At 42.6% G+C, this 13,951-nt stretch overlaps 1 protein-coding gene and 1 long non-coding RNA gene across 2 annotated transcripts in view; both read left to right on the top strand.

Moving 5' to 3' along the window:
• Positions 1–13,951, top strand: part of L3MBTL4 (L3MBTL histone methyl-lysine binding protein 4) — a 227,270-nt gene that overhangs the window by 187,695 nt on the left and 25,624 nt on the right.
• LOC145534226 (uncharacterized) overlaps positions 1–13,951 on the top strand; it is a 38,090-nt gene that overhangs the window by 14,744 nt on the left and 9,395 nt on the right. Inside the window, exons 2-3 of the long non-coding RNA XR_014074360.1 lie at positions 4,820–4,894; positions 10,851–10,978. This is a non-coding gene — a long non-coding RNA (uncharacterized LOC145534226). The remainder of the gene's footprint in view (positions 1–4,819; positions 4,895–10,850; positions 10,979–13,951) is intronic.

Below are 13,951 nucleotides of genomic sequence, written 5' to 3'. Positions count from 1 at the left end.
GAAATCACAGGTCAGTGGGGACATGCATTTTAGATAATGTTAGATTTTTCTCCATAAAACCTGTACAGTATACCCCACCAGCAATGTATGAGAGGACTCCCCCCCCCCTTTCCACCTACTGTATTAGGAAACTTTTTCATCTAAACCAAAAAGATAGGTTAAAAAAAAATAGACTTAAGTCTGAGAGTGAGCATCTTTGCATATTTCAAGAGCCATTTGTATTCATTTTACTGTGAACACTCGTCTAAATTTTGTCCAAATTTTTCTATTTAGTTATGGTTCTGTGGGGCTTTCCAGGTGGCACTAGTGGTAAAGAACCCACCTGTGAATGCAGAAGATATAAGAGATGCGGGTTCGATCCCTGGGTCAGGAAGATCCCCTGGAGGAGGAAATGACAACCGACTCCAGTATTCGTGCCCGGAGAATCCCATGGACAGAGGAGCCTGGTGGGCTACAGTCCATGGAATCACAAAGAGTCGGATATGACCTAGTGCCCATGCCCATGTGACTCTGCACGTGTATATACAGGGAAATTAACCCCTTTTATGTATTGCAAGTTGGAACTACTTTTTCTGTTTTTGTTTGTCTTTGAAATTGCTAATGGTACTTTTTATGTTTTTTTTTTTTTTTTAATACAGTTTTTGGATACGAATATACCAGTCTTTTCCCTTGTGGCTTCTAGTTTTATATCACAGTTGGGCTTTTCTTTCCTTAAAAAAAGAAGTCTACCATTTCTTTATTTTATTGCTTCATGGTTTTCAGTTTGAAAGCATCTCTCCCTTTAACCTCTGTATTTGTGGACGGTAAGAGGTGGAGAAGTAACTTTTACCCTTGTCCTGGCCATCAATCTAAGTGTCCACAATTTGTTAACTGAATGTTCCCTCTGTTCCCCCACTGATTTAAATCTCACCTTCATCTTATGCTAAATCCCTCTATGTAGTTTATTTATCTGCATGGATCTACTTGTCTGTTCCTGTGTTAGTACTACATTGTTTCAAGTGCTGCAGCTTTATAGCAAGTTTTAAAATCTAAGTAGCAGTTAGGCTCTTCTTGTAAAAAGATATTTATTTAGGGTGCTCAGGTCTTACTTGTGGCCTGTGGGCTCTCTAGTTGTGGCGCAGGGGCTCAGTAGTTGTGATGGGTGGGTTTAGTTGCTCTGTGGCATGTGGGCTCTTAGTTCCCCTGCCAAGGATTGAACCTGAGTCCCCTACAAGCTCAATACTTCAAGGGGGATTCTTAACCAGTGGACCACCAGGGAAGTCTCAAGGCTCCTCTTAACCTTCTTCCAGCTACTCTTTCTTGTTTGTTTTTCCAAATGAACTTCAGAATCAGTTTTTCTAGTATGAAACAAAAATCCTGTTGTTAATCTTACTGTGCTGTGTGCTTAGTTGCTCAGTCATGTCCGACTCTTTGCGGCCCTGTGGACTGTAGCTCACCAGGCTCCTTGGGGATCTTCCTGAGCCAGGGATCCAACGTGCATCTCCTACGACTCCTGTATTCACAGGTGGATTCTTTACCCACTGAGGCTAAATGTATGATTTCACTCTGAATGTGCTCCTTTATGAAGTTAAACACAATAAGCCTTTCCCACACTCAAATCATTGCTGTCTCTTGATAGCATTTCTGGTTTCCTTCATGTAGAAATTGTACCCTTCTTATGAAGTTTATTCCTAAGCATTTCATCATTTTTGTTGCTACAACAAGTGGACTCATTTCTTTCTTGATACCCAGCAGCTAGTGCTGATTGTGTATAAAAGCTGTCAATTTCTGTACAGCAATTTTGACTTTGTGATCAAGTCAAATTCTCTTCTATATGTAATTTTTTCATGTAATTGCTTTCCAGGTAAATGAATGGGTCATCTACAAATAATTATCATTTTACCTGTTAAAAGCTGTTTGTTTTGTTTTTTTCTGATTTTCCCCGAATTGACCAGCTTAGCAACTTTGGGACAGTCGAGTAAGCCTTCTCCCTGGCAAGTAGGAAGGGGGTCTCTCTGAAACCACAGACGCCCCCCCCACCCCCAGTCTCCTGGGGGACAAACACAAACCTCTGCTTCTATCTTAATTTTGCTTGGCTAGTCTTACTGGGCTTCCCAGGTGGTAAAGGACCTGCCTGCCAATGCAGGAGGCTTAAAAGATGCGGATTGCATCCCTGGGTCAGGAAGATCCCCTGGAGGAGCACATAGCAACCCCCTCCAGTATTCTTTCCTGGAGAATCCCACAGACAGAGGAACCTGGTGGGCTACAGTCCATAGAGTCACAAAGAGTCGGTCAGGACTGAGGCCATTTAGCAGCAGCAGTAGTCTCTTACTGAAAGAAATTAGAGTAATTCATTTCTCCTGTTTATTGAACAGTGGGGTGGGAGCTGGTCACAGCTCTTGTGTGGTTTATTTAAACATTTACTTTATTGGTTTCCTTATAAATCCTGTTTAACATGCAGTAGCTTTAAGTTACCTAGTTTAGAATATTCAGAGGATGGCTGTTACACTGAGCAGTCTCATTATCTGGAAATTAGTAACCTTGGGAGGAGTCAGCGTCCTTCCCCCTCGTGCCTTCTCCATGCAGCTCCAGCATCTGGGTCTCAACAGGCTCACCAGTGGGAACCTCAGCCATGCACTGCAGGGCATGCAGGGCAGTTAAGATCCCGGCCTGAGAGACTATTGATAAGCTTGGCTGGATGGCAGTTGAATTTATCAGAAGGTGAGGAAAATTAATGCGAGAAGTTACGGATGTCATCTTAGCTCAGAACTCAGCTGCTTGTGCAACCCTGGCAAATCGTGTAACCTCTCTGCTGTGATATTTTCAGTCTGGGGATGTGACTATTATTAAATATTCAGTTAATTGATATTTAATATCAGTTAATAATCTTAATTAAAAGTATTCGTTCATAGTAGACATTCAGTCCTATACTTACATTTGTCATTGCACTCTACTGTCTTTATTAGGAGACCTCACTTAACAGCCCTGTGTGTTGCTGTTATTACACACTGTGGTTACTGCGATCCCATGTGGCATTTTAGATAAGGAAGTGGGTTGGTCTTTGGGGCTTCTCCCTTGCTGCTTCAGCAAATAGAAGGAGCAGCTGGGCTAAGAACCATCAGCCGTAGGTTTTTAATCAGCTGCTGCCTCGAGCTCAGCATCATTCCATCGGGTGGCCTCCCTGCACAGTCCTGTCTGCCATCATCTCAGAAAGTGGATAAGGATGGACTCTCACCTCTCACCAAAGTCACTGCAAGTTGGAGATGTTAAATCACATAAATCAAAGTAGACCTCCTAGGGATTGACATTGACATTGACATTGAAAAGCATTGTAAAAGTGTATGAAATATTTTAATGAAGGAAAGTAAGCCCTACTTGAAATCATATGAACAGTCAAAGGGAACAGTCACCAAGATTTCCTTTAAATTATAGATGACAAGTTATTTCCTTTCCTCTAATCAAGTACACTAGTGTTTGTCTCTTGTTCCAGCTATACTTTTATCACGGTGGCCTATCTTTACATCCCCGTGTAAGACTAGAAAAGGGTCAATAGAAGGAAAAGCCATGTTTAAGAAGTCGGTCACACTGTGCAGAGTCTGAGAACTCACTGGGTTCTTCTTAATCTGTGACTGACATCATTTAAGTGATGAGGCGTAACCAGCAGTCGTTATCCTACCAGACACAGGAGAGGCAAAATATTCACCAACACTTTTATTTTTTTCTTTTATTTATTTCAGCTGCGTTATGGCACACAGGCTTCTCTAGTTGTGGTGTGAGGGCTTACTTGCCCCTCGGCATGTGGGATCTTGGCTTCCCAGGTGGTGCTAGTGGTAAAGATCCAGCCTGTCAATGCAGAGATATAAGAGACCTGGATTCAATCCCTGGGTCAAGAAGATCCCCTGGAGGTGGGCATGGCAACCCATTCTAGTATTTTTGCTTAGAGAATCCCATGGACAGAGAAGCCTGGTGGGCTACGTTCCATGGGGGTCTCAAAGAATCAGACATGACTTAGTGACTAAACAACAACAAGAGTACGATAGACTTTTCTTTTTCTTCTCATAAACATTATTTTTTATCTGTTTCTCTTTGCCTGGAAGGTAAGTTCCCTAAAGGCAGGAATCTTTGATTCTATCCCTAGATGTGTCCCAAGCATTATGTCAGGTCCCAGAAAATAGTATCACATAGACAACTGTTGGATGAATGAATGGACAAATTAATGAAGTCATTGTATGCAGCCAGTATTGACTTCTTTGAAGCTCAGCAGAACTTCCTATTTCATGAAGAAAGTGGTTGGGGGCATATTAAATTTAGGGTTGAGCTATGGGTTTTTTTAAATTACATATGGATGTAGGAGCCTGGTGGCTGAGGTCCATAGGGTCACAAAGAGTCGGACATGACTAAAGTGACTAAGCATGCATACACATATGGGATCTTAGTTCCCCAAACAGGGATTGAACCTGAGTCCCCTGCATTGGAAGGTGGATTGTTAACCACTGGACCACCAGGGAAGTCCCTCCATCAACACTTTAAAATATGGAAACCGATGAGTGTGTGAAACTATGCATAGTGAAGGTTTAGAAGAGCAAAAGAGTGAACATTTTTTGACATGGGAGAAACTGGAGTATGTGCTTACACAAATGGTTTCATAAGACGTCAATAGTATGAGAAGATTCAGGCTTGTCTTGAGGTTACAATTCGTTTTGGAAAGACCAGGTGAAGCTTGGGTTTCCGAGAGAGGGTGAGGGCTGCAGAATGCAGTCAGGGTCAGTGGAGGACACAGCCGTGTCTGTGTTCAGAGACCCTCCCAGGAGAGGCAGAAATGTGTTTTTTTCTTCATCAGGGAGCAGACTTTAGAGTGTATCTCTTTGTCCTGTTTACCAGATGATCTATGCCGCGGGTATCTTATGGATCTTAGGTAAGCATCCTAGTTCTGAAACATCATTCTTCCAGGGTTTTGTTTTGTTTCTTACCAGAACCAAACCAGAATCCATGTTTTATGATGCCCTCCACAGACCTGTGAGCTTGCAGAGGCCTTTGGAGGGACCCCACAAATATGATTGCCCCAAGGAAGAGAGAGGTGTTGATGGGTTGTCATGAGTAAACAGGGAAAGGAAAAGAAGCTCCCCTGAAAAAAGGGCTATAAATTATTTTTAACACCCTTTGTGATTATTTAGCTAAATGTGGGAGGCGTACCAAACTTTATTTTCAAGCATGTGACCTTTTCGCAATCATAAGCTGTGCCCTGGAATGTGCCAGAGTATGCAGTATTTTTAATTAGCCTCCCTATTGTATAAAACCAGCAACCAAACTGAATATAAGGCTGTTTTTTTTTTTTACTACCCATCGATTTGAGTAATTAGAAAAAAAAGAATTGCAAGAAATGTTCTTCAACTGAGTCTATCCTGGCTTTTTAAATTTTAACTAGAGCAGGGCAAAAAAGAAAAAGTAAATGACACTATTTGGTTTCACTTCTTACTTTAGAGAAATGAATGTGGCCAGTTATAGTTAATTAGCAGAGGCACATTTATGTCATGGTGTAGTTTGGCCTGTGCACCCTATGTGGGAAAGATAGGTGATTTGTGTTATTTTTCTCTGTGGGTTTTGGGGACTATGATTTAGCAAGACAGTATCCTGGAATATATTAGGAAATAACAATGACAGATCCATCTTGTATTTTATGCCCTGAAAAGCTGTTAATGTAGATGTAAATGCTGTGCTTGTAATATAAAAATGCTTGGGAATTACTGGCCCCTTAGCCAGGGCTTGTGAGAGGAGAGAGCAAGACAATGAAAATCAGGTTTCCTCCAACTTGACTTCGATGACTAACCCGCTATAAAGAATGCATAGACAGGCCCCCATTTGAAGGAATTCCGTAGGTGACCATCCAAACTTCACAATAAATCACAGCAGTTGTGAACATTGCAGAAGAGCACTGTCTAATAAGAAATAGGGACAGCTTACAGCAAAGTGGGAACAATTATCCATTTTATGGGATGTGGGACTTCCCTGGTGGTCCACTGGCTAAGATTCTGAGATCCCAGTGCATGGGGCCTGGGTTCAATTTTTGGTCAGGCAACTCGACCCGGCACAGCCAAATAAATAAATATTTTAGAAAAAGAAAAGTGAATTTAATATAATACCTCATTGACAAAACTGTAGGTAGGGAGAGTTAAATGGAGAGACTTAAATGGAAAATACCAAGCATGGCACATAATAGGTTCCCATTGGGTAGTAGGTATTTTATAATTGGAATGAATTTAAATGTGTTTATTCAATGCTTCTTGAATGACCACACCTGAAAACAAATGAGGAACAAAGAATCTGTTTCTTGAATGTGACTAAAATAACAACTTTGGCCTGGGTCTATGAGGGGAAAGTTTCTGGACTACGGCCTCATATATAATTTATCATTTGTCTCCATTAAACCCTAATAAATTATAAAGAACCAGAGGTGCAGGCTTTGTACTAGAAACCTCCTCTGAACACAACCTGAGGGGACTATTTGCACCTCCACCACCTTCCTGCAGAGAATCATTTGCTATTAATAACATGGAACCATATTTATTCGTCCACGATTTCAATTCTGTAAAATATCACATAAAAGCTGCCCTTTCCTGGACTCAGCCTCTCCAGCCTGGGATACTTAGGGACACTTGAAAAGTATAAAAATCCGTGGCTGTCTATACAACAGCAGAGATGTATTTAAGACACAGGCTATGAGATACATGTGTGCTGTATGCTCAGTCACTCAGACGTGTCCGACTCTTTGTGACTCCATGGACTGTAGCCCACCAGGCTCTCCTGTCCATGGAATTTTTCAGGCAAGAAGACCGGAGTGGGTTGCCACTTCCTACTCCAGGGGATCTTCCTGACCTTGGGATCAAGCCTACCTCCCTTGCATCTCATAGTTCTGGTCAAAAGCTATATCGGTAATGTGTGTGTGTGTTTGCTCAGTCACGTCCAACTCTTTGTGACCCCACGGACTTTTGCCCGCCAGGCTCCTCTGCCCCTGGCATTTTCCAGGCAAGAACACTGGAGTGGGTTGCCATTTCCTTCTCCAGAGGATCTTCCTAACCCAGGGATCAAACCCATGTCTCCTACATTGGCAAGAGGATTCTTTACCCATGAGCCACTGGGGAAGCCCCATGTACCAATCATAGCCACGACTTGTTGGCATTCTGAAAATGAAGCAGAAGTGGATGGCAGAAATTTCATATTATCTCTTAGGATTAAAGTGTTCAGATAATTTAGATAAACAACAACATAAAGAATACCCTTTCAGGACTCACCTCTTCTCCATGTGTTACATTTTATTTCCTTGGTAGAAGAGCTGTGTCCTTTATGTTGTTGGTGATCTTAAATAACTGGGCACTTTAATCCTAAGAGATGATATGAAATTTCTGCCACCCACTTCCACATCACTTTCAGAATGCCAACGAGTTGATTGCATTTAGTTTGGGGTCCCTGAGAAAAGGTTAAATATTAATTAACTTGCATAGCTTTAGGCAACATTGCCAGAATCCTGCAGCCCTCTCTTTTTACCATTGCTAATCAGAATCTTTGCTGTTATTTTCTAAACCTTGACTCTTTTAGAGTCTGGGCATACCACTGATTTGCGTGCACACTTAGTCGCTTCAGTCCTATCCGACTCCTTTCGAGTTCGTGGCCTGTAGCCCACCAGGCTCCTCTGTCCATGGGATTATCCAGGCAAGAATACTGAAGTGGGTTGCTATTTCCTTCTCCAGGGGAGTCTTCCTGACCCAGGAATCAAACCCGAGTCTCTTGTGTCTCCTGTATTGCAAGCGGATTGTTAACCACTTCACCACCTGAGATTAGCCAGTTACCTAAGAATCAGTGTTCTCATTAGAAGTGGTTTGTTTACAGGACATAAAAGTTCCAGTTTGCCATATTTGTTGCCACTGAACCAGGCACTTAAAAATGATTACAGTGGTAAATTTTATGTTGTGTATATTTTGCCACAATTTTTAAAAGTATGTTTAGTTTGACACAGGGAACCCAATGCTGGTGCTCTGTGACAACCTAGAGGGGTGGGATGGGGAGGGAGATTGGAGGGAGGTTTAAGAGTGAGGGGACATATGTATAACTATGGCTGATTCATGTTGATGCATGGCAGAAACCATCACAATATTATAATTATCCAATTAAAAATAAAATAACAATTAAAAAAAAAAAAAGTTCCGGTTTGCCCCAAGAGTTCAGGGTAGGGAGGACATGGTAGGGCTTTTTCCTGTTTCAGTGGTTTTTATGAATCACATTGCATGCTCACAACACATGAACATCTCTTCTCACTTTTAGATGTAACAGATGCTGCTGGATACTATGGTAAATGTGTGTGTGTGTGTGTGTGTGTGTACACACCCAGTTGTGTTTGACTCTTGGCAACCCCATGGACTGTAACCCGCAGGCTTCTCTGTCCATGGGTTTTCCCAGGCTAGAATACTGGAGTGGGTTGCCATTTCCTTCTCCAGGGGAATCCTGACCCTTGATCTTCCTGACCCTTGATCTTCCTGACCCGGGGATCAAACCTCTGTCTCCTTCTCCTGCAGGCAGAGTCTTGACCACTAGCACCACCTGGGAAGCTCCATAGTCAATGGTAATCACCATGCTAGAATTCACCACTATTGTGTATCAGGACTTTGGTTTGGATGATCATGGGAAGAGGACCTGGATGTGATTCTTCAGAGACTCCCGTGGTTCTGTGTAGCCTGTGCTGTGGTGCTCACTCTTCTCTACATCAGAATCTCCTATGTAACCTTTACTAAATGCACGTACTCAGGCCCCACCCAAGCGATTATAACTTAGATATTCCGGAAATGGAGCCAGGTCCCTCCGATTTGCAGGACCTGAGGGACTGAACAGGTCACAGTAAGGATCTCTGGTGGGCCGTGGAGGGAAAGGTGGGGGAGAAAGGAATGGGGCGGGGGTGGGGCAGGAGGACGAGCCTACAGAGAGTAAACCTGCAGAGACCACGAGGGGCCGTGCGTGCAAAACGTTCTCAAGTCCTCACCATGGATCAAAGGAGAAAAGCGGTTCATCCCATTGATTTATGGCAAAACTGACATCAAAACCAAAAGCTTGTGTACGTTTTCAAGATGTATTTTCTATGGCAGGGGCTTGACACCCGCAATTCTTCTTTATGACCCTTCAGACAGCTTGCCTTGTCCTGGGAGGCTTTTTTTCTCCTCTCTGATCTTTATTTCATTGACAGGCAAATAAATATAACTTTAAATTTCCCAGAGCACTCGCTGTGGCCCTGCCAGACAGTTCTTCAGGGTAGCCGTTCCTCAACCCTTCATCCTAATTCTTCGATCATCTTTACATCATATTTCTGCTTCCCTATGATCTGCATCCAGTTTACAGAGCACACACCTGAACTAGCCCCAGAAGTGTCCAGGCAGCACCTGGAGGTAGTGACCACAAATCCTGTTTTTAAGGAAAACTGGGTTTTAATGTGCTTCAGGCCAAAGGATGAAAGAAAAGGTTTCTGTCCAGCAGCAAAGCCAACTGTTGATGGGAATCAGAAAGGTAGTTAGGCCATTGTTGAAACCAGAGATGATGGTTGTTCCCTGACTTAAAAAAAAAATCCCTTGAATGATTCTCCCTCCCCGAGTCATTCCGTTCTTTGTACCTCGTGTTTGCATTATCGCAGGAACTGTGAACATGGGAGCATTGTTCAGCCTCTGTCCTCTGTGTCCAAAACATCACTTGCATTTCTCGAAGCCACTGCATTTATATTGCACCTGTCTGTCAATGGTTGGGAGCACTTGCTCTTTGGAGATGGTTGGGGGGAGCTCCCAAGGATTTGGTAAATTGCTACCTTCATGAGGGAAAATAAATGGGGAGTGGGGTGGGTTGAATAGTGCTGAGGAATTAATGCTTTTGAATTGTGGTGCTGGAGAAGACTCTTGAGAGTCCCTTGGACAGCAGAGAGATCAAACCAGTCAATCCTAAAGGAAATCAACACTGAATATTCATTGGAAAGACTGATGCTGAAGGTAAAGCTCCAAAACTTTGGCCACCTGATGCGAAGAGCCTACTCATTAGAAGATACCATGATGCTGGGAAAGATTGAAGGCAGGAGAAGGGGACGACAGAGAATGAGATGGTTGGATGGCATCACGGACTCAATGGTTGTGAGTTTGAGCAAACTCCCGGAGAGAGTGATGGACAGGGAAGCCTGATATGCTGCAGTTCATGGGGTCACAAAGAGTTGGAGATGACTTAGCAACTGAACAACAACAAGGAAGTGAAAAGGCCTTGGTGACCTGGGAACATGGGACTGAATTAAACAACCATTCAAATGTGGATTAGTCAGAACACAAGCAAATCTATGTCTCCGCACACTGACTTGTCACTTGGCCCTCTTGGAATGTTCACTCCAAGTCTGCTTGTCAGGCACCTGCCAGCAGAACCTTGACCTCACCAGCAAATTCTGCCGTTATTTTGAAATGACAAGAGAATCTGCTTCTACCTTTTGGTCTTTTTTAAAATGTTTACATCTTTCTTGATATGCTGTCAGGGCTGACAGACTAAATGAGGACTTGTCACATGCCACTTTAGCTTGTCTCCGTGTATTTTCAGCCCCCATTAAAAACACAGATAGTAGTAATTAAGTCTTCTTTAGAAATCATCCCTTAGTGATGATGTTCTTTTCAGTTCCTTCAATGAGACACTGTACCTTGATAAATCACTCCGTTGGCGGCAGCAGCAACAACAGAACCTGAATAATTGTAAACCCTTCCTTCACTAATACTTAGCAAAGTCATTATCCAGTGCAGTTTCCTCACACCAGAATAAGGAGGCCTACATGAGTAAATTTTCAGAAACCCGCCTTCATCCTTTTCTTTCAGGAGGAGTCGCTGGTCACTCAAGAAATGAGTCAGAAGTGATGGCGCCTCAGAGAAATGGCCTGTTGCCTAGGGCCTCCCCTCCTGCTGATATTCATCTTGTTTGGACAAGTCCTGAGGCCCTGTTGAGTGTAAGTCCCAAGAGAAGACCCTAAGAGTCCCTTTGTGATGAAAAAGTTTCCATTTATTTTATTTCCATTTTGCTTTAAAAAAAAAAATTAGAATTAAGCGCTTACCTAACATAGTAGAAAAGCTTTTGTATACGTGTGTGTGTGTTAGTCACTCAGTCGTGTCTGACTCTTTGTGACCCCATGGACTGTAGCCCGCCAGGCTCCTCTGTCCGTGGGATTCTCCAGGCCAGAATACTGGAGTGGGTAGCCATTCCCTTCTCCAGGGGATCTTCCCGACCCAGGGATCAAACCCGGGTCTCCTGCATTGCAGGCAGATGCTTTACCATACATATTATAATTGTAAATAGTATGCTTGTGTGTTAGTTGCTCAGTCGTGTCTGACTCTTTGCGACCCCACAGACTGTAGCCCACCAGGCTCCTCTGTCCATGGGATTCTCCAGGCAAGAATACTGAGTGGCTTGGCATCCTCTTCTCCAGAGGATCTTCCCAACCCAGGGATCGAACCCTGGTCTCCTGCATTGCAGGCAGATTCTTTACTGTTTGAGCTACAGGGAAGTCCTTCACTAAAATATAAATATTTTAGAAAACTGATTAATTTTAAAGCTGAGTGCTGAAGAGTTGATGCTTTTGAACTGTGGTTGGAGAAGACTGTTGAAGGTCCCTTGGATTGCAAGGAGATCCAACCAATCCATCCTAAAGGAAATCAGTCCTGAGTGTTCATTGGAAGGACTGATGTTGAAGCTGAAACTCCAATACTTTGGCCACCTAATGCGAAGAACTGACTCATTGGAAAAGACCCTGATGCTGGAAAAGATTGAAGGCGGGAGGAGAAGGGGACGACAGAGGATGAGATAGTTGGATGGCATCCCCAACTCAATGGATAGGAGTTGGTGATGGACAGGGAGGCCTGGTGTGCTGCAGTCCATGGGGTCGCAAAGAGTCGGACACGACTGAACTGAACTGAAAAAATTTGTGACATTTTGATTCCACTTGTTTGACTTAGTATGAATAGAATCCTAGATCTCTAATTTATATTCACTCAAAATTTTTATATAGTTCTATGTATTTTGGCATCTAGTATTACTGCTAAAAGTCTAGAAAGTTTATTATCTTAGTGATTAAAAAAAAATTGAATGAGGCTTGAAACTTCTAATCCGATTCTGAGACTATAAAGAAATATTATATTGTTAAAAAAAAAAAGGAAATGTGATCCAGTATTATTAACTAAAGTACAGATTTTGGTCAAATCTCAAAAAAAAGCTTAGAATTATTCAGGGAAAAAATATTATATTATGTAAATAAAAGGAGACAGATGGGTTAAAGGGAGAAAAGACTATTTCCATTTTAGCTCAGCTTTGGAAATCTAGGCCAACACTGATAAAAATTGAGGAAACACAGATTGAAACCAGATCTGTCTCACCAGAGAAACCAGTGCCGCGTGAAGGCTCCCACTCGGGCGGCTCTGGCTGGAGAAAACCACCCACCCTGACTTCAGAGATCTTGCTCTCCTACTAGACTTCTCCAGATTTGATTTTTTTCTTTTTAATGATTTGAGTCATCATCGATCAGAATGAATCATAAATGATTTTTTTATGTGACATTTGGAGGACGTTTCAAAGGCAGAAAGCAGAGCTGCCGGACTCTTCCCCCTCAGCCTGTTATTTCTTGTTAGATTAGCAGCATTTTAAAACCCAAACTCTCACTTGCTGACATTTTCATTAGCGCTTATTCCATGTTCTGACTTTTAAATTTGAATGCCTGTCTTATAAAGAAGGAGAGAGTGGAGGCTTCCTAGTAAGAAATGTATTCCTTTCACTTTACCATCTTCCCCCCAAAAAAGGAAAGAACCCCTTGTTGAAAAGTCACGACCAGGATGTAAAGAGTCATGAAGAAACACGATAAGGTGATGACAAACACTGATTCTGTGTATCTGAGGTGCCACTGAGTCAGACGTGCAATCCTTCTGTACACTTTCCTCCCTTGAATATGTGATAGATGTAACTCCACAGCCTTCCAGGTTTTTTTTATTGTGATAAAATATACATAACACAAAAGTTACCATTTTGCCCATTTTTAAGTACCCAGTTCGGTGGCATTAAATGAATTGACATTGTATGCAATCCTCACTACTTTCCACCTCCAAACTGGAACCCTGTCTTCCTTGACTAGTAACTCCCACCTCTCCACCCCCAAGCCCCAGGTCATCACTGCCCTACTCTCCGTCTCTGTGTATTTGACTGTTCTAGGTATTTCATATAAATAGAGTCATACAATATTTATCCTTTTGTGTCTGGCTTATTTCACTTAGCATAATGTCTTCAAGGTTTATCCATGTTGCAGTACGTATCAGAATTTCATTCCTTTCTAAGGCTAAATAAATTTCCACTGTATGTATCTACCACATTTTGTTTATTCACTTACCATCAGTGGGCACCGAAGTTCATGTCATTTTTGGACAGAGATCATTTCCCTGCTTCTTTTCCAATTGAGATGCCTTCCTGCGGTTTAGGAAATGTTTCCTCCTCTTCAGTTTTTGGGAAAAGTCTGAGAAGAATTTGGGCTTCACTGGTGGCTCAGATGGGAGAGAATCTGCCTGCCAGTGCAAGAACCACAGGAGACCTGGGTTCGATCCCTGGGTCAGGAAGATCCCCTGGAGAAGGGAATGGCTACCCACTCCAGTATTCTGGCCTGGAGAATCCCATGGACAGAGGAGCCTGGCCGGCTACAGTCCGTGGGATTGCAAAGAGTCGGACACGATTGGGCAACTAACACTTTCACTTCTGAGAAGAATTTATGTAAGTTCTTTCAGTGTTTGGTAGAATTCACCCATGGCGCCATCTGGTCCAAGGATTTTTTTTGTCAAGGAGTTTTTGGTTCCTGGTTCAATGTTCTTACTAATTATAGATCTATTCAGATTCTCCATTTCTTCATGATTCACTCTTGGTAGGTTTTACGTTTCTAAGAATGTGTTCA

The sequence above is a fragment of the Giraffa tippelskirchi genome, chromosome 14 (assembly GCF_054371585.1).
Source record: "Giraffa tippelskirchi isolate mGirTip1 chromosome 14, T2T-mGirTip1v1.2.pri, whole genome shotgun sequence".
Classification (NCBI taxonomy): domain Eukaryota; kingdom Metazoa; phylum Chordata; class Mammalia; order Artiodactyla; family Giraffidae; genus Giraffa; species Giraffa tippelskirchi.
This window is presented reverse-complemented; position numbering and strand designations above follow the sequence as displayed.